The sequence below is a fragment of the Siphateles boraxobius genome, unplaced genomic scaffold (assembly GCF_051911475.1).
Source record: "Siphateles boraxobius isolate OS27281-9 unplaced genomic scaffold, OSU_SipBor_1 13, whole genome shotgun sequence".
NCBI classification, from domain to species: Eukaryota; Metazoa; Chordata; class Actinopteri; order Cypriniformes; family Leuciscidae; genus Siphateles; species Siphateles boraxobius.
In genome coordinates this window covers 24,282,453-24,302,272 of record NW_027508733.1, presented here as the reverse complement: position 1 = coordinate 24,302,272, position 19,820 = coordinate 24,282,453, and the positions used below count along the sequence as shown (strand labels likewise).

Below are 19,820 nucleotides of genomic sequence, written 5' to 3'. Positions count from 1 at the left end.
TTCACTAAAACCACAATTTTACTTTGTTAGCCCTTAACATGTTGGGAGGTAATCAGCAAGAAATGCTTTAATTTTTAATTGTCTTCCTTATTTTATTTTCCAAAAATATTAATGTGACAGGGTTGAGAATACTGTGATGGGGTTGAATACTGTAACAGGGTTGAAAGGACACATTGGCCTACTTTTAATTTGTATTTGTTTAATACGAAAATCCCTCGTTAAGACTCAAACAAAACACTATTTTATTTTAGGCAACCATGTAATAAAGACATAGTCATATTTAATTTTTTCGTTTTTACTTTATTGTATGAACTGCAGTGAGAATTTAAACAAAGAAAACTACTGCAGACAGTACGGTCGTTAGTAACTATTCAATATTTTTGGTAAGAAAAAACTAAAATAGATTACCAAACAGAACCTTTTATCAAATGGGCACAATAGGTAAATTCACTATAGTGTCTAAAACATTCCTCAGTGCTGGAACATAAAACAAAACTGCAGCAGATAAAAGTTAAGAATGCTCACGACCAGGAAAATCCTCACACAGATTTGCCAAGGGGACTGGTTTATGTCAATAGATCTGAAAGACGTGTATTTCCAAATACAAATAGCGTCGGGTCACAGGCGATTTTTGAGATTCGCCTTCGAGGGCCAGGCATATCAATACACCGTCCTACCGTTCGGTCTGTCCCTAGCACCCGATAGATTTACAATGTGCATGGACACGGCTCTCACACCCCTGAAACTTCGGGGCATGCGAGTTTTGAACAAGGGGGTAATCCATCAGCCGGAAGTTGAAGCCTCGCGGGAGCCGCCATTGTAGCAGAACTTCACCTGCTGTTAGCATTCCATTGACTCCCATTCATTTTGGCATCACTTTGACAGCGAATAACTTTACATCTGAGACGTCCAAAGACTTCATTTGTCCATTATTTCTTTCTAAATAAACACGACAATATATAAAAGGCTCCATTACTTTTTATCTTACGTTATGGCCCCGTAGAAGCCGTTTTTGTTGAAAACAGGCTAACGATTGCGTCATAACCACGCGACTTTATGTCGCACAATAGAGACATTACCGTATAGACAGGAGGAGAAGCTCGCAGGCAATCTTGTACTGTCTATGAGGCAATCGGGGGGACATAGGGGCATAAAGTCAAGGGAGAAGCCCATAGATAGAGAGTCCATAACGGAACAAAAAATATTCAACAACGTTTTTGAGGAATTAGGTGATTCAGATTTGTTTTGCCACGGCTAGTACAAGATTTACAACTGTCAGACTGTCGTCACGCTCAGTTTGAGCCTGCGCAGTCGCTCAGCCATCAGACAGGAAGTGCAATAATAGGGCTTCAGTCTTCTCCGTTGAAATCAATGGGGTCGCTGTGTCCCTTTCTTTTACTGTCTATGGTTTTGAACTACTTGGACAATTGGCTGATTCTAGCTCGATCACAATGAGAGCGCATAGAACACAGGACCATATTACTCGAACACCTCGAGAATCTAGGTCTCAAAGTCAATTGGGCGAAAAGTTTGCTGTCTCCCAGTCAGAGAATATATTTTCTGGGCACAGAACTGGACTCGCTGTCTATGACAGCGCGACTGTCGCCAGAGCGCAGACTGAACGTTCAGCGCATCACGAAATCCTTCGGCTGCGGCACTATAGTCCTGCTCAGACGGTTTCAGAAAATGCTGGGTCTCATGGCCTCAGCATCATCAGTACTCCAGTTGGGTCTGCTTCGCATGCGCCCTCTGCAGTTATGGCTAAAAGCGCAAGTACCACCTCAGGCATGGGCCTCTGTTCTACTTCTACCTCAAGGTCGATCAGAAATGCGTTACAGCTCTGAAACCTTGGAGAGCGAGCGACTTGTACCAGTCAGGTGTAAACCTGGGGCCTTCCTCGAGTGTGAAAGTGGTGTCCACGGATGCCTCCACCTCGGGATGGGGAGTGCTGCTCGAGGGCAAACCGTTCTGTGGCCAGTGGTCAGAACAAGAGAAGCTCCTACACATAAACTGTCTAGAAATTCTGTTAGTCGACAACGTGCTGAGGCGTTTTTGTCCCCAAATAAAAGGTCACCACGTCTTGGTCCGCTCGGACAACATGTCAGTGGTGGCCTACATAAATTACCAGGGTGGCGTCAGGTCCCGAAACCTCTACAAGCTGACGGAACGCCTCCTGGTCTGGGCTCAGCACAATCTGCTGTAGGGTCTGGACCAATCAGACACACACTAATTATTCATATTCACTATATTTAATGAATATAAAGGTCTATGAAACTCTCCCCCAAAACTAACCTCACAAATGAAGTTACTTTGTCAGCCGGGTGTCCGGTTACAGAACACTTTAAGACTGATAACAGACTTTACGACCTCAAAGGAATGTGGCCACATGCGCCACATGCTTAAGAGAGAGAGACCATCTTTAATTAAATAAACTTTGCGGTGTTACTCTGATCTATGAAGGAACATGCCTCACAGAAACTGTGATGATTTACTGTCTCGTGTACTATTAGGTATAACAACATGGTATGTTTGATTGGGGTGTATGTGGTTGAACGACCACCCAACGGTCAATATAACCTCACCTGTATCATGCTTCCTAGCAAATTAATCCTCATTTAATGACACACACTTTGATCTACATCACCTTCTCTTAGAATGCAATGTGAATTTGTTATGTCTATTTGAGCTTGAATGAACAGTCTAAGCATGCTGGGGACAAAGACCATAAATCAACTAAGAGCCGCTTCCCCTCTCGGACATGTCACCTTACTCATAGGTCCATTCAAACCTTAGGGGTTGGTTCTTTTCTCAGGGTATATCAGAGGCAGGCAACAGTGACCGACCTCTCTTAGTTTTTCATCCAGCCGCAACACTGTTCTGGTGAGACTGGGGAGCCCCCTCCCCCTCCACGGGGGCCCCAGGGCCCAGCAGGCCTCGATTCCAACCAGATCCGGCCTCATGGAAAAGAGAGAAGACTCTCTCACAAAGAACCAAGGACAATCTCAGGAGTTTTGGAACAAAGACTCCAACCAACAAAGACTCCAACCAACAACGACTCCAATCACCCATCCTTCCGACTTCCTCACTTCTCCAGGGTGCTCGGCGTGGCCTCAACAGAGTCCCAGGCCTTCACCAAACCAGTCATGCGTTCCTGGAGAAAGAGAACGCTCAACCAACTTCCACTTGACACTGCCGGAACCATCAACGACTCCAATTTTCAACAACTTCAAGAATTGTTCCCATTACAAATGCAAGTATTCAATTCAATGAAATGTGAAAATGAAATTCTGATGGTTCTTCTCATAGACCCTCTTCCGGTTTCCAATTTCATCCTATCACTAACCTATTTATGTATTCATGTGTGTATGTTGTTTAGTTTATTTATATTCATATAAATATCTATATTTAGTTAATAAAACTTGTACATAATATGTATTTGGTTCTGTTTTGTTTGCAATACAAGTCACTTTACGATCACGGTTTATGCTACTGGCTCAAAGTACTGTACAGGCGAAGAAATAATTATTCTTCGGTGGCCATGGAAGATACCCTTTATTAGAATAAATTAATAATCAAAATAGTTCGTTGGAAGAACTGATTAATTGATTGTAATATTATTTCAGCCACATCAAGTTAATCCAATTAACTGACCCAAATATTTATAATTAATAATAACAAGATATTATTGATTATTAATATTTCCAAAAAGCTGAGTTCCTTACATAATGGTGGAGAATTTTAAGGCATCGTATTAAACATTGTATGCAAGCAGACAGTAATCAATCATATGTTGTCCCATAAGTTTTATTAACATCTCAAACATGCACGTACAAGTTTCTGAGTAAATCAGCAAAACTATAGCTTGAATATGCCTTCCTACGAATGGCAGAAAGTTCAGAAATGCTATAATGCATATTTAAATCGTACGATAAGAAACTCCTGATATTAGCGAAGAAAGCCTAATTTCAGATATAAATCGAGCATAAGCCTTCTCTGACGAAGAAATCTCAGATTAGCCGCGCGCATAAATGGTACCAGAACTAATTAACCTGATATGGACGAAGAAATCTCCATTTTCAGCATTTTTGAATGTGATCTGAGCGATGTTCCTCAATCACCGATTAAGGCCTTATTATGCGTTACGTCATTGTATTCATATTAAACCGCTGAAGCGCTCATATGAAACAATCGCGTCGAATTAGTGGTATAAATTCTAGCTTAGCTAACTAGTAATTTGCCATTGTCTGTGAAAGAACGGTGCTGTTTTGATTTGTTAAAAAGAGTCACTCACACGCAACGTCGTGTCTAAGCGAGAGACTCAGTGCAAACTGTCAGCACAGCTCGATCGCTGCTCCGAACGATCTGTGTTGTTGGTTGGCATTGCGTCCGGAACGCGAGCAGGCGTTCCTATCTAGTTTTTCTGACAACAGCACCAATCTCACAGACCCTCGTGTAAACAAGCGACGGTTGTAGCCAATAGCTCCCTCAATCCTAACTTACACGCATGACTTACAAGTAAAACCCTCTACCTCGAGTGATAGTTTTAGCACCGCCTAAAAACTTAGACACGTTAGAGCGTAAAGTGTAACCTTAAACCAAAGACTATAGATTTTGCGTGATTTGAACTGAGTGATTTGAACACGAGTAATGAGAGTCAAAGCTCTTCGAGGCTTTGAATCAAAGGAGTCAACTGAGTCACAAATGACTCTTTGTTTGAAGCGCCCTCGCTGGCGACCCCTGCTGGTCAAAACAGTGGAAGTGTAGCGGAAATTCAAATCAACGGAACACCTTTTACAAACCAATCGCAAAGGTTTTATCAAAAGGTGTAATCAGGTAATGGCAATCCGCGAGCTACCTAATATCGTTTAATATGAGGTGTCTTTCAAGGTATAATATCTTAGTAAACCGTAGGGCTCGTTTTATGAAAGCTTGACTTGAAAGTCAATCAGACCCTTTATCAAATGCGTCATTAAATGTGTACGAATCTATAAAGTGATACGAGATCACATAGAGACCAGATACACAATGGTTCACGAACCGTTGAAATTTAAAACAATTTCGAAACCGCTATGACGCGTAACGAAGCCCATTTTAATAAAATCACGTGACCTTAGCAGTGATACACTCCGAATGATTTGAGACGAATGATTCACCCTGGTGTCAGAGCTTCACGAAGCACGTCTCATAAGAGGGTTAAACCACCCTCTTCTCTCTCTCTTTCTCGACCCCTTCCTCTTGGTTTCACTTTCAGATTGAAACCCAGATACTTTGGGTTTTTATTTGTGTTTCTTTTATTTTTACTTAAATCTACCCCTATTTTATTTTGTGTATTTACACCTGTTGAGCCTGAATAGTCCTATTCAGTTAAATTGAATTTAATTAAATTGGGAATTTAATTAAATCAATTTGCTTAGTCAAGTTCCCCTCTAGTTACCAGAGCTATGAGAACACACAATGTTTACATACATTTTTTTATTTTATTTTATTTTATTTCAATTTAGTTATTTACGTTTGTTTCAGCCTGAATTCTTATATTCAGCTAAAGAAAAAAAGAAGGGCTTAACTAAATTTGAAATTTAATTAAATTACTTGATACGCTTCCCTTTCCTTTTAGTTTTCTTAGAGCTATAAGGACGTTCTAACTTTACCTTTACCTTATTTTAGATCACTAGTCACTATCCTCATCTTCTCTCTCTCTATCGGATTACAATATCTAGCGACTGTTGTTTCCATAGCGAGTTACACAGGTCATTAATATCCTACTTCCTGTCTGTGTTTTACCCATCCTCACTCCTTAGCACCAAGCTAAGTACATGAAGTACGGCTAAACACAAACGCACAGTAGGCCCCAGACAGAACTGGAAACACTTCCCATTGTTTCTTCTTCTTCTTTTGGACCTTGAGATGTCTGATGTGTCCCTGGTAGCTTAGTCTAACAGCAGCATAACCCATAAGTGACTCCTGTTTACCTATGTCTCCTAGCTAAACCTAAATAGGTAAAACACTCCTTTCTTCCTCTTCTTTTCTGGTTTCATCCCATTGTTTTATTTTGGTTTTGCTCTATCTGTTACTCTCGTAGCACAACATGTGAGAAGAACCATCAGCATTTTTGAGTAATAGGTTATGACATGTAAGAGCCCAGTCATCAGTCGATGCTGCTTAAAGCACGTCAACTAAGATACTCAAAACTTTTTTTTTTTTTTTTGTGTGTGCTCACCAACACTAAATTTTAGCTGCTCCACATAGCCATTCTCCCACACAGATAGCTCACCACCTCTGTAGAAACTTGCATTTGCCTTTGCCATTTCTCTCTCGTGTTCCCACAAGTGTTCCAGTAGGCCTCAGACACCCAGCCCTGCCACCAGGACCACCTGAAGACCCGGCAGAGCAGTGTCATGGACATCCTTCAGCCTGAAGCAGGCAACGACCTGCCACGGCAGAGGAAGGAACAGTTAGGCAACAATGAAAGCAGACGTCTGACACCCAGCCTGAGCCACCAAGAGCTGACCAGCATTATCTTCTCCTTGGCCATGCTCCCGCAGGCCTCAAACAGGAGGTAAATGAACTAACGCTGCCAGCCACAGGGCTCCACAGAGAACGAACCCTGCTCAACGGGAGAAGGCACAGGACAGATGCAAGGACCCTGACAGAGCAGAGCAACTGAAAGAGATCGTCAGTTTTCAGGCGGACGACAGCTCTGAGCACCTGCAAACCGACGGGTAAAGAACTGTTTCACTCAAAGAACTTAAAGAAATGGTTGAACTCAGAGAGAGCTAAAGCCATCAATGTGCAGCGGAAGTCCGAACACTGACTTAGCGATGCTGTAACATTATTGACGCACTCCATGTGGTCCAAAGAGAGCTGCAACAGTCCAAACCACTGCAAATGGACCACACAAGAAAGATGGACCCTGCTGACCTTCACATTAGCAGCGTAAGCTTCCCCAGCCTTGCACAAAGGGGGGGAGGAGCCAAAGCCCTCGGCTTAACACTTCACCAGACAGTGCCCTGAGAGCCCCTGCAGCTGCAGGAGGAAAAGGTAAATCAGACAAACCCTGAAATGGCACATGAAGTGACACTCAACAATCTCAAGTGAAAGGTCAGAAACATCCCTGCCAATCTACGAGACATTGATTTTCACCTGCAGTCTCCAACCGGTATGGCACACCGAGACAGACTCCATCTGATCTGGACACATCCAGCCCAGCTGGGCCCTGCCCAAACACCAAGCAGGACAGACCTAGAAGGCCCTGTGCTACCACCACCAACTCCGAACGAGTTGTCTGTGGAACTTACAACGAACCTGTGACGGAGGAGGACACCAGCTTCAAGAAACTTTTCCTCCAAAACCAGTTAGTCACCATATTTTCACCTGCCCCCACGCAATGCCCATTCAACGATGTGTGACCTGATGCGGAAGGCCTCTAACACAGAAGGCCTCCCCAGAAAGGGTTCCTAAGACCCCATTGATCCTGAACTGCAAAACCAGAAGCCACACAGCATGAACACAATTCAAGACTCTGCTAAAAAGTCCCTGGTCAGCATAGGACATAAAACTTTTAAAGTAGATGAAAATGGGTGCTCAAAGAGCAGCAAGACTCTGCATTAGTAAAAATAGAATTTTACTGATATAAAGAAAATCTTGAATGGACGTGTAAGCCTCACCTGCCAACAGACTATGCACAACTCTTTTGAAACAAACATTTGCTACATGCTGGTTGAATTGGCACTGCTACATTAGTTTCCATGACAATGAAGGGTTACAGGAAACACTAGCTCCAAATAGGGCATACCTTGACGCCATAGTGTAGGAAAACCACCTGAGTTTTAAACTACTGTTAACCTACAGGCGTGCATTTGACCATTGCGGTCCAACTGGAACACAACATGCGATACGCATTTTGATCACTGGTTGCTGGCTTGTCTAAATGCAGATAAAACGATAGCGGGAATTGACATCTCTACTGTAAGTGAAAGAGTCTTAGATTTCCAACTGGTATCAGTAAGTTCAGCATTAAAGCGTAAGTCTGTTTGACAAAGGAATCTCATCTCAGCAGCTTGTAAACTGTACCGATATCTATCCTGCTTTGGTTAAAGAAATCCAAATTGCAGTATTGCTAAACCTGTTTCTGAAAAAGAAAGCTCAGGACAGTGTTATACAAATGTAGACCTGGGTGAGGCTCCCCTTTCTACAATGTAAAGGCCTTACAAATTATTGTTAGATTGATGTAATTCACCTAAATTTTTAGCTGCATCCACAAGCAGAGAGCTACCTAGCGATCAAAACTGTTCACTCGCTGAAAAGTCAGCATTTATGCATGAGAGGGACGTAACTATATAGGCTTAGACAAGCTTTGACTTACAGCAAATCTATTTCCTTTCTTTGTAAACGAATAGAATAAGTTGTGTAAAGTAAAGAGAAGAGTTCCATGAGTAAAATTAGCAAATGCCAAAACACATTAGCATTTTACTGAATGTAACATCAAGTTCTTGAAAGACTTAAAGTATAGGCGCCCCCTTTTAACCCGTTTAAACATGCATAACTCAGTAAAATGTGTAGACATTCTTCAGGTACTGTTGAATTGTTCTGACATGCACTGGTTCCCATGACAACGACTTGTCACAGGAAGTGCTAACTCGTGACGTCATTTTGTAATCAAACCAGCCTAGGTGGCTAAGCTAACTTAACCTAGCGTCCATCCAGCTTAGGCTAAGCTAAGCTAACCTAGCATCCATCCAGCTTAGGCTAAGCTACATAATAACTTCTACAGTTAGCGGTTAGCATCATTTACTTGAAGCCTTAATTACAGCTTTTATGTATACAGCGCAAAGTATTCTAAAATACTTTCTTTAACCCCATTTAGGGTTTCTAATTTTTCTCTTTCCTTACTTTCAATTCTTCTCAGCTGAATTTCACCTTCACTAGTTTAGGCATAGTCCTTGCTGAGCGCTGTAGGCTAAATTTGCAGATGCCCTGGCAATTAAACCCAAGTTTAATTACATGTAAGCTGTGTAGCTAGAGAAGAATTATTATAGTTATGAGAATTTTCATCAGCATATTGACTAAACCTTTGGAGGGACACACACGGTGTGGTCTTAAACACGCAACAGCTGTGACCCACTAGGGAGTGTTGGTCCAGGCAAATCTAAAGGTTAGTCACTAGTGCTATTGATTATTCTCAATTTCAGATCATTACCGCTGTTTTGATTACTTTATTTTTTTATTTTATTCTTTTATTTCCACTTTGATAATAATAGCAGTCAGCTATTCCCTTGTCTATTCGGTCATCTATATGATTTAATTCCATTTCCTCTCTTCGAATGTGGTTCTATTTCCCATTGGGCCCAGAAAGGAAACAGAGACACCTTTATTTGTGATTGTGTTTATTTTCAACAAGTGCACTCATTTTTGTGACCCTGCGACACAAGTAATTTCAACAATTACTAGGGCATAACTATAGTCCTGAGGATTGATAATAAGCATAATTTGAATAGGAAAGCTGTCCCTTTCCCTCCTATCCTTCACTTCGTCAAGCCGCAGTGAACCACCATTTAAGTCCAGAGAAATAATTTAGTCATAAGAACCATCTTAAGTCATTTATTTCATCTCGGCTATGCCCTTTCCAGGAAATACTCTAGGAACCACACAAGTCTTAGCCTCCTAACATCCACAGCTAAGATGATAAAGATACAAGAGAGACATAATTAGCTAGATACACATGAAACACCTAACTTTATCCTACATATCTAGCGAACCCATTAAACAGTGGTTCTGAAGTTTTAGGGTCATGAATTAGTCTCTCACCACAAGTGTGCCAAAATGTCACAGAGCCTCTGCTTAACCTGACCCCAACCTTCCAGCTTACCAAAGACTATGACAAACCAATGGACACTATGAGAAACCACCTCTAACCCCTCCAACCACCCACGAACGCCATCTGCACCCACCGACAACCGGTGCCCCAGACAACTGAAATCAACAAGCACACGCTGCGTGCACAGGACAACACTCTGTGTTATGCACCTGATGACATCGCTGCGCCAAAGCTTGTGGTGCCACAGTGCAAAAGGGGGGTTCATGCCAGTGTATGCCCATGACGCAGCATGTGCTGCACACCGCAGCACCAGAACACCGAAGCAATTGGCATACCGGCGTCCTCGAAGCGGAAAGACTGTCCTAGCCAACAAAGGACGACAGTCGCTGAGATCTTTCCTCCCTTTCTCTCTCCCTCTCCCCTTTGTCTGTTCCAGGATGCTGCTGTGGTTAGTCTTCCTGTGCCTCCAGCCAACCAGAGGACAGCCGCAGTCGGTCATCTCACCAGGTCCGGTATCAGGCAGCGTCCCGAAGGAACAACCGGGACTCCTTATCACCAACTGCAGGACCCACACCCAGAGAGTGTATGTTCGACTCCACTCCCTCGCCCACGCTGAGGCCAATGTCGAACACATGCTCAACCAACTTGAAAAAAAAAATGTCACACAAGCAGAGCCAGATGGACACAACCGCCACTGCCGTCGGAACTCTGTTAACATTGGCATGTCCAGTGTCAACGCACTGAACCTAGCCACCGTGAGACAACGTGTGGCTGAAATTCAAACTGAAATCCCACAGCTAAAAGGGCAACTCACAACACAGAGTGCCTCCCTGCCGTCCATCGGCAAGACATCGAAGGGAACTGTGGTAATTCTCAACACCCACAGCGTTCGGCTGAACCAGACAGTGAACTCCATGAAACAGCTGTTTACTGTCTTCCAGAATGGCTTTACTCAAACTCAGCTGGTCTGCAGTCTCTGATCCAAGACACACGCTGCCCTGCTGAGGCCAAACCTGAATCAAAGCTGGAAACCTCATCCTTCTTCAAGAACCACAATTTCACCCTAACTCCAGAATGACAGGTGATACCCAGTCAAGGCACCTTCTGCCCCAACACCTGCTGCAGAGACCTGTACTGGGCTACTGTCCACATCAACCGCCGTGGAACGACCACCACTCCAGAAGACGCGAGCAACCAGAGGCCACCATGGCCTTCCAGCCTTCTATGACAAAGGTGTGTCTGATCTGTCGGCACTTTCAACTTCGATCATGGTTGTCCTTGAGGGGGACAACAACGGTCGAAAGGGGGGGATGTAGGGTCTGGACCAATCAGACACACACTAATTATTCATATTCACTATATTTAATGAATATAAAGGTCTATGAAACTCTCCCCCAAAACTAACCTCACAAATGAAGTTACTTTGTCAGCCGGGTGTCCGGTTACAGAACACTTTAAGACTGATAACAGACTTTACGACCTCAAAGGAATGTGGCCACATGCGCCACATGCTTAAGAGAGAGAGACCATCTTTAATTAAATAAACTTTGCGGTGTTACTCTGATCTATGAAGGAACATGCCTCACAGAAACTGTGATGATTTACTGTCTCGTGTACTATTAGGTATAACAACATGGTATGTTTGATTGGGGTGTATGTGGTTGAACGACCACCCAACGGTCAATATAACCTCACCTTTATCATGCTTCCTAGCAAATTAATCCTCATTTAATGACACACACTTTGATCTACATCACCTTCTCTTACAATGCAATGTGAATTTGTTATGTCTATTTGAGCTTGAATGAACAGTCTAAGCATGCTGGGGACAAAGACCATAAATCAACTAAGAGCCGCTTCCCCTCTCGGACATGTCACCTTACTCATAGGTCCATTCAAACCTTAGGGGTTGGTTCTTTTCTCAGGGTATATCAGAGGCAGGCAACAGTGACCGACCTCTCTTAGTTTTTCATCCAGCCGCAACACTGTTCTGGTGAGACTGGGGAGCCCCCTCCCCCTCCACGGGGGCCCCAGGGCCCAGCAGGCCTCGATTCCAACCAGATCCGGCCTCATGGAAAAGAGAGAAGACTCTCTCACAAAGAACCAAGGACAATCTCAGGAGTTTTGGAACAAAGACTCCAACCAACAAAGACTCCAACCAACAACGACTCCAATCACCCATCCTTCCGACTTCCTCACTTCTCCTGGGTGCTCGGCGTGGCCTCAACAGAGTCCCAGGCCTTCACCAAACCAGTCATGCGTTCCTGGAGAAAGAGAACGCTCAACCAACTTCCACTTGACACTGCCGGAACCATCAACGACTCCAATTTTCAACAACTTCAAGAATTGTTCCCATTACAAATGCAAGTATTCAATTCAATGAAATGTGAAAATGAAATTCTGATGGTTCTTCTCATAGACCCTCTTCCGGTTTCCAATTTCATCCTATCACTAACCTATTTATGTATTCATGTGTGTATGTTGTTTAGTTTATTTATATTCATATAAATATCTATATTTAGTTAATAAAACTTGTACATAATATGTATTTGGTTCTGTTTTGTTTGCAATACAAGTCACTTTACGATCACGGTTTATGCTACTGGCTCAAAGTACTGTACAGGCGAAGAAATAATTATTCTTCGGTGGCCATGGAAGATACCCTTTATTAGAATAAATTAATAATCAAAATAGTTCGTTGGAAGAACTGATTAATTGATTGTAATATTATTTCAGCCACATCAAGTTAATCCAATTAACTGACCCAAATATTTATAATTAATAATAACAAGATATTATTGATTATTAATATTTCCAAAAAGCTGAGTTCCTTACACTGCACTCACTGAGAGCAGCACATGTGACTGGTCATCTGAATTTGGGACCAGACAGACTGTACAGAAACAATATTCCAGCAGGAGAATGGTCTCTGCACCCGCAGACAGTCCTACTGCTGTCGGACATATTCGGCAGAGTGCAGGTAGACCTGTTTGCGTCTCAAGAAAACGCTCACTGTACGGAGTTTTTCTCCAAGAGCAGGGATGCGCTGGCCCATGTGAGGCCCTGCTGACCACTCTATGCTTTTCCCCCCGTCTCGCTCCTGCCTCAGGTATTGGAACAAATCAGGGAAAAAGGTTGCTTGGTGCTACTTGTGACTCCGCTCTGGAAAAACCTGGCCTGGTTTCCAGTTCTGATGCAGCTGACCAGCACTGCCCCATGGCCAATACCGATGAGGAAAGACCTCCTCTCTCAGGCCAAGGGCTCGATTTGGCATCCTCGCCCGGAACTGTGGTCCCTGCACGCATGGGCCATCAACGGGTACCCGCAAACCTCCCACAGGGGGTGTTAAACACGATCACGCAGGCTAGAGCGCCATCTACTAGACGGCTCTATTCCTCGAAATGGTCTGTGTTTTCTGGCTGGTGCAAAGCCCGAGTCTGTTCCCCCCTAGACTGCGGGATTACGGAAGTGCTGTCCTTGCTTCAAGAGCTACAGGATAAGGGTAGAATCCTCCCAGACCCCCTCAGTCCCCATGTAGGACCTTTCCACGGTTTTGGAAGCCATGAAAGGTGCCCTGTTCGAGCCAATCCAGTCGTCAGACATGAAACATCTGTCATTCAAGACAGTGTTTCTTATGGCTCTTGCTTCAGTGAAGCACATTGGGGATTTACAAGCGCTCTCAGTGAGCGGGACGTGTATGGAAATTGGGCCAAATGACTCGAAAGTCATACTCAAACAAAGACACGGATACGTGCCTAAATCCCTCAACACACCGTTCAGGGCTCAGGTTATTTCCTTGTCTGCACTGCCGGTTTACAACGAGGAAAAGGACGCAAGCTTCCTTTGCCCAGTCAGGACGTTAAGAGCTTATGTGTCTCGCTTGTCTGTTTTCAGACAGACTGAGGAGTTTAGCAGTTTCGTTTAGTTCAGTGGACTTGCTAAGGGACTAGCCACATCAAAACAGACCCTATCCAGATGGATAGTTGATGCCATAGCGCTGGCATAAACATCTAAAGGCGTAGAGTGTCCTTTAGGTGTTAGAGCGCACTCCACAAGAGGCATGGCCTCGTCGTGGGCTTGGTCTAGCGGGATTACCTTACAGGAACAGGATATCTGCATGGCGGCAGGCTGGGCCTCCCCGTCTACATTTATAAGGTTTTATAACTTAGAGGTTCCCGCCTTACAGGCTAAACTACTTTCGGTCTAAAATTAGTATTGTCTGCCCGGTTGCTCGGCTCAGAATACTACAACCGCTTGAGCACCGCTCGCTGATCGATAAAGTTACTCTATGGGCAGAATAAGACCCATACCGTTACACAGTTCAGGCCGAATTTTTCACCCTGACTGTATGGATCACTGTTGATGTGATTAGTTCCCTTAGGATGCTAACTTATTAGGAATGATGCTTCTAGCCTCTCTTCTCAGACTCTCTGTGAGTCCCTGGTGATTATGCACTATATGAGCCCTGGGCACCTGCCCTTGGGACTTTGGTATTGGATCCAAGCACGCACGGCGTTTTACACTGTGTTCCCCTAGCGTAAGATATTGCCCAGTACGAGAGAACCTCTCGTAAGAGAACGTACTGGGTTACTAACGTAACCTCGGTCCTCTCTAGAAGAGGGAACGAGTACTGCGTATCTTGGCCATGCCTGCAACACGCTCTGGTTCGCTTCGCGATGAAAAAACAGATTATGTCAGCCCATCAAGCCGTATTTATAGGTCCAGATTATGCCTGCTCAGGCGGGAAGTTACGTAGTGGGCGCGAAGCGCCCCCATTGGATAGGGCGTCACGCAGGGCCTCTCTCGATAGGCTGCTGCAGTTGCCGCAGGACAGCCAATAGGCACTCGAGCCGTCTTGCCTATGTCTGCATGCTGCCGCAACGCGTTTTACATTAATTCAAAATTAAGGATAATTTTTGGCTTCAATATCTCGTGGAAAAGAGGTTTTCCCCGGTTTTCCCAGTTTTCCCCGCCTCTGGCGCTGTGCTCTCTAACATAGGTCACTAATTGTTTTTTTCTTTCCTGCCTCAACATTCCTTCTTCATCTCTGTTTCTCTCTCTCAAGGTACTGTGCCCTTTTTTCTGGGTCAGCATCTCTGCGTGCACAAAACTGCCTTTGCCTCTCTGCAGTTGATGTGGGTGCCATTTCTGACTAGGATGCCTGTTGAAGTTTAAGTGGAAACATTGCATCAAATATTTTATCTTTAACAAAAATATGAGTTAAAATATGAGTTGGTAATAATATATATATATATACTGAAATTAAACTTTTAAATTGAAATCATTGATTAAATTAAGTGAATAACTCAACCCTGTCACAAAGTTTACAACCCCGAAACAATGACATATGTGACGGGTTTGAGTGTGATGGGGTTGAGTTTTTTTGCTCAAAATGGCCACTAGCTCTTAATGTGGTGTAGAAGAGTGGGCCACATGGCAGCCAATGAAATAAGTATATTTTAGATTTTTATGGATTAAAATAAAATTTTGAAAAGTCATCATTTTCCATCTTAATTGTATGTGATGGGGTTGAGTTGTTAAGCCTGACAGTACCCTCCCTGACTATAATACACCTCAAATAATGAATAAAAAGTGTGATATCACTCACCTTCTTCTGCACCATGCTGCTGAAGAGAGCTGAATGATGCAACTTCCTGTGAATGATGTCACTTATGGGTGGAGTCTAAATTATTATGGGCGGAGAATGGTTGGCGTAACGGGGTTGAGTTCAGACTGTGGGACGTAACTTTAGAGGTTGTTTTTTATCATATTTTTTTCTTTTTTTTCTTTTTCTTTTCAAAAGCAAAGAAAACAAATAAATACTTGCATTATTGCCGAAAATTATAGACACTGCACATATTATTAATTATTTTCAAAGTACAAATTCAGCGAAGAACCTCAGGTACATGACAAAATGCTTGCTGTAAGACAGAAATAAGATTTTTTTTAATGATAAAAATTATTTAAATGCAATAATTATTTGTATTCATTATAAATGACATACCAAAGTATTGTGAAAAGCTTTTAACATTTCATTTTGGTGAACCACCATGCACTTTCAAAAATCTAGGGGACTGAAATATTACCGAATCCCAGGAATGACCCATATATTATCTACAGAACGCTTGAAATGTCTTAAACGGAACAATTCAAAACGAAAGAAAACTATGTAATCCGTATGTGCATTTTCTTCGGCGCGTTCACTACTGTGAAGATCGCAAGTCAGCATTGACACAGAAAACACTTGTTTATTAATAAATAGCCTAATTAAAATGTATCATTGCTATATTTTACATATTCATAATCATTACTTTTGCCAGTTCTTTGTGACAGCTTTTACGTGTTTTATTGGCAGCGCCACCCTTACATGTTACATGAACACGTCTGCATCAGCACCGAAAACATGGAGATGTTTATATAATGGGATAATTGTAGGCTATAATAAAATTGGCCACTGAATAAGCACATGTTTTCCATGAGCTCCGTAAGGACATCTTTCATAAAGGTTTACGACTTAGGTTAAATAGTAAAAAAATGATCCGGAAAAAATAGAAAACACCTAGCATCTTCGCTAAATAGCACACAAAATACCACTGGTATGCTACTTCCACCGCCTGACCGGAAGTTGCATGCACCCACTATATTTTTTACAGTAGCGCCCCCCGGAAACAGGTGGATATCTCTCGACTCTCACATACCCCTTTTCCACCAAGGCAGAGCTGGTGCTGGTTCGGAGCCAGAGCCTAGTTTCAATTCGGTTCTTTGGTTTTCCACACGCAAAGCACCAGCTCCGAACCAGGAAAAGTGGTTCTTAAGTAGCACCAAATCATTGCTGGTCTAGAACAGAGCCAAGTAAGAACCACTTGCGTCAGGGGCTGGGGGCGGGGTTACCGTGACCAACAAGACGAATAGAGATCGCTAAGACATGTGACCAACTGGGCGGCAACGTCATCAGAACGCAAAGAATTATGGGTATGTTTGGCCCGTTTACAAGGGCTGGCATAGCAGGCTAGTGTTCTGGCATGAAAAAAAATATCAAGAAAACATTGTAGGACCATACCAGAAAACTCGTCCGTTCAAAAGTATGCTAATGTTTTAAGCACCACACTCCTCCCTCTCTCATCTATCTGCATGCAGTCACAATTCATGTCAAGATTACAATGCTGGAGTGTGTGTGTGTGTGTGTGTGCGTCCGCGAGAGAGAGAGGCGCGGGCGTGATCGAACTGTGTGTGTGTGTGTGTTTGTGAATGAGAGAGAGAGACGCGATCGAACAGTGGAAACATAAAAACATACTCCGTCATTTGGTTCATAAAGGTTATCATTCAAACTGCAAAGTTTTTACTTATATTCGTGTAATTTACACTCGCAATAAAACACAACATTGTGCTTTTGTCACAGTCTAAACTCTTGTCAAACTGTAACCTACAACTGTCACCCAACCAAACACACAGTTTTTAAAGCAACATATTTATCCAACCCCATTTCAAAACAGTCTGTGGGTTACATCTTTTGGACTTTAATCATATCGCATTGGTTTTCATTTCTTGTCTTCAGAGCAGTTACATATTCTACATTGATTAAAAAAGAAAATCAAATGTGCTTTTAATGGTAGTATTATTTTATACGAAAATCTATTATTTACCATTCAGATGAGAATAAAGTCAGGGTTAATTAAAATTAAGGAAAACAAATATATTGATCCGTTCTTAAAGGATAATTCAGGTATTTAGCACTTTGAGTCTATTTTCTAGTTAGTTTTGGATGAACTAAGTTAGAGTGGTGTGTAGAATTGGGTACGATAATCCTGTCTCGACTTTTTGAATCTTTCAGAATCGCCTCTGACCGCTTCAGAGTGAGTGTCTACGAGCATACACAAACATGTCCCTTAAAACAACCCTTAATGTTCGTTTTCAAAACTGTGCAAGAAGGACTATTGCAGTTTGTAACACAGCAGGTAGACGGCATCTTGAACACTGCGTTCTTCCCTCCATGCAATCAAGTCCGGCGCCTACTTATGTTTGTGCCGCGGATTCCCAAAATGCTTTGCGTTCACCACTGGTAATACGTCACGATGACGTCACATTAGCAATCTCTATTGAAACTTGTGACCGCCATTTTTAAATAGCAGCTAGTCGAGCTAATAGCAGCTCGATTATAAATATCCGTCTATGTAAGTTACGGCGAGCTGCACAAACGCGTTGGACTCCGATGTATTTTGTAAACCCATGAGCATCCATAGTATTGCAACGTCCGTTATTGTTGATGGCTTGTTCGAGATGCATCGGAGCGGCGCGGACCGATCGGAGCTGCGGGAGTGTTTGGAGAACATACGACTCCTTGTGCTTTTAGATCGCTATCGCAGTGCTTTGATGTCATGCGGAGATCGATCTGCGAGAAGCCGATGCATCTCGAACAAGCCTGGCGTACTGTTTGGCGCTACCGCACTAGCGTTGCTTTTTTTTAATTTTTTTATTTTTTTTATTTTTTTTATTCAATGCCACAAGAACAGAGGTATCACATATTCACAATATTACATTAACTGCCAAAAAAAGAAGAAAAAAATAAATAATAATAATAATAAATAATAAAAAATAATATTATTATTTTTTTACATAAAATCCAGTGTTTTCAAAGCATTGCATGTTTTCATTGCTTTTTTGTTTTTAGTTTGTTCCAAAAGATGTACATATAATTTAAAGTCATTTATAAAATGTGGAAAATTTGGTTTACCTTGAGCCCACTTCTTTTTATGTATATGGTATTTTCCTAATAAAATAAATAACTGTATAATATGCTGTTCTTTACATTCCAAATTGTCTTTCTGAGTATAAAAAAACACATCAAAAACACAAATTTCCATCATACACTTCAGTTTTCTATTAATAAAGGTTTCTAAATCTTTCCAAAATAATCTTGAATAAATACAGTGAAAAAACAGATGCAAAATTGTTTCTTTCTCTAGTGCACAAAATTCACAAGTATACGAAATATTAAGATTAAATCTTTCCAAAACATGTTTAGCAGGATAAATTCTGTGAAGTATTTTGTAAGACACTTCCTTAATTTTGTTATTGACACAAAACTTATTTGGTAATTTCCATGCTTTAACCCAAGAGATATCACCAAATAAAGAAGACCAAAAGAATCTTGCTGCAGGAAAAGACACAGAACCAAGAGCCTTCCTTATAATCATATTGCTACATTTTTGTTGTAAAACATCAACATTATCAATGAAAATTTTACCACAAATATTGTCCATGTTGATTTCCACTGAAGCACTAGCGTTGCTGGGCAACATGAGACGTATACAGTGACGTAAGATCTGGCTCTGTTGTGGCTCTCTAGCCGGTGGAAAGGCAAATCGGTTCTTATTAAGCTCGTCAGTCGAACCCACTCTGAACCAGCTTTGGCTCTGGCTCTGAACCAGCACCCGGTTCTTGTTTGTGGAAAAGGGGTAACATACAGTGTCCGTCGAACCGCCCACTCAGGCTAGTGCTTCTGACTGACATGTAAACTGGCCAACCATCCATGAGAAGTTCAGCGTCTGTACGATCATCCAGCCAATGAAATAAGATATTTTGGAGCCAGGCAGTTTGTTAATGTGGGTAAATCAAAATTCTTCAACAAAAGGAAGTAAAGCACCCCCAGCCAGCACTAAAACAAGATACAACAGCTTCAGCTGGTATCTGTAACTTTTACTCATAGTATTATATTTCTTATTCGGTTTTAAATTGTGTCTGATTTACATTTTGATCGTCTAACAGTTCATGGTTGCGCAGTACAGTCTATAGGACACACACACACAATTAGAGCGTTATATGTTTGGTTAGCATGGCCTGCCTGTGTCAGGGCAACAATTAAATAAAAAAGATAATAAAAGTAAAGAAAATATTTCGCTAACGAAAATGGTTTCAATCAAAGCATCACGGTGTTTACTGAATGAATTTGCTTGTAAACGATTCACTGACCCCGCTATTCAAAAAACATTTCTTACTTTTTTTCTAA

The 19,820-nt window shown here is 42.2% G+C and overlaps 1 long non-coding RNA gene across 1 annotated transcript; it reads left to right on the top strand.

Moving 5' to 3' along the window:
- Positions 1–19,313: 19,313 nt before the first annotated feature.
- On the top strand, positions 19,314–19,704 carry LOC143736119 (uncharacterized). Its single transcript, XR_013203358.1, has 2 exons — positions 19,314–19,357; positions 19,607–19,704. It is a non-coding gene; the product is annotated as an uncharacterized LOC143736119 (long non-coding RNA).
- The last annotated feature ends 116 nt before the right edge of the window (positions 19,705–19,820 follow it).